Here is a 1552-nt window from a genome sequence, read left to right as displayed (position 1 = left end):
TGATGCCTCTCTCTAGCTACTCAGTTGCAGAGCACAACCCGTGTTTAGCATGGGCCACTGGCATCTCCACAAAAACACATTTGTGTCTTATCTAAAACTTGATTTTGGCAAATAGTTCTTTATGGGTGTCCTTTCTAGAATTCTATTACAACTTAAAACTAGTAATGGGCCGGGCGGTGGTGGCGCACGCCTTTAATCCCAGCACTCGGGAGGCAGAGCCAGGCGGATCTCTGTGAGTTCGAGGCCAGCCTGTGCTACCAAGTGAGTTCCAGGACAGGTGCAAAGCTACACAGAGAAACCCTGTCTCGAAAAACCAAAAAACAAAACAAAACAAAACAAAAAACAACTAGTAATGGTCCTGCTTATAGTAGCCAACACCTTCAAGACTTTACACTTTATGGAATATTAATCATGTTACTAAAATCCATTACTATCCACAAGATCCAGCTATTGTAAAACACGGTCAAATAATTAAATGGCAAATTATAAAAATAAAAGGGCAATATTTATGAACTTAGATGAATCAAAACACAGTACTAGATGCAGCCTGATTAAATGTCTCTGAAAGTCATTAGGGGAAGCAAGGTAACTGTGATTTGCTACAACTGGGGCATGACTCCTATGTGGAGAGCACTTTTCTTGCTAGAAATCTAGAACAGCTCACAGTAGAAGCTCCTTATGCACAGCCCTGCTCCTGCAAACATCCAACTGCTTTGACTCTGGAGCTCAGATACGGGAGCAGGATGCTATTATCTGTTTAGTGGAAGATTTTGTTTGTGAGAAATTCTATGGTGACTGATTCTTGAGAGGTCTAAAATTGGCGATGTCTAACTTTAGGGCTAAGGGCTTTCAATTGTGTCCAAAGTTTATTTTGGAAATTTCAGGAGGCCTTAGATTCTGGGCAGTAGGTGGACAGGTCAGGGGTGTTTCTTCAAATAGCTTGGGGTCAGGCCTAACTCCCATCCCCTGTTCCTTCATCCTGAAAACTAAAGGACCAGTGGGGATGGAGAAGGCATGCGAGCAGCCACAGGGATAGGTCAGAATCAGAATCGGGGTGTGACCTTCTAGTGCTCTAAATTACCAGCCTTAGTCTCCAGGCAGAAGGCTAGCCAGTGAGCAGAGAGGTTGAGGTGGTGGAGTCTTGGGCACTCAGCCACTTTCCCTAAGGAGCAAATGCAGTCTGGCCACAGGCAAGCTCAAGCTCAAAGGAGGAGGAGGGCCTTTAGGCCAGCCCAAAGATCATCCCTGTCTCTGCCACAGCAGCCAACTGCATTAAGCCCTGGAGGCCAGGATGCAGTTGCTGAGGGCCACCCTAAGGCTCAAACCTCAGGGCATAAGAACCCAGGCTGTGGGCCCCGCCCGACAGCTCCGACCCCAGCATCTTGGTCTCCGGTGGATGTAATTGCTGATTGCCTCACTGAGGCTCAAGCCTCAGGGAACCAGAACCCAGCCTGTGGGCCCTGCCCTACAGCTCAGACCCTAACATCCTTCTCTGAGGAAGCCCTGCCAAGAGTCTGCAAAGCTGGTTCTGAGCAAGACAACGAAGGACAGG

Source organism: Peromyscus californicus, unplaced genomic scaffold (assembly GCF_007827085.1).
Source record: "Peromyscus californicus insignis strain IS unplaced genomic scaffold, ASM782708v3 Scaffold_12__1_contigs__length_115047231, whole genome shotgun sequence".
NCBI lineage: Eukaryota > Metazoa > Chordata > Mammalia > Rodentia > Cricetidae > Peromyscus > Peromyscus californicus.
Note: the sequence above shows the minus strand (reverse complement) of the source record.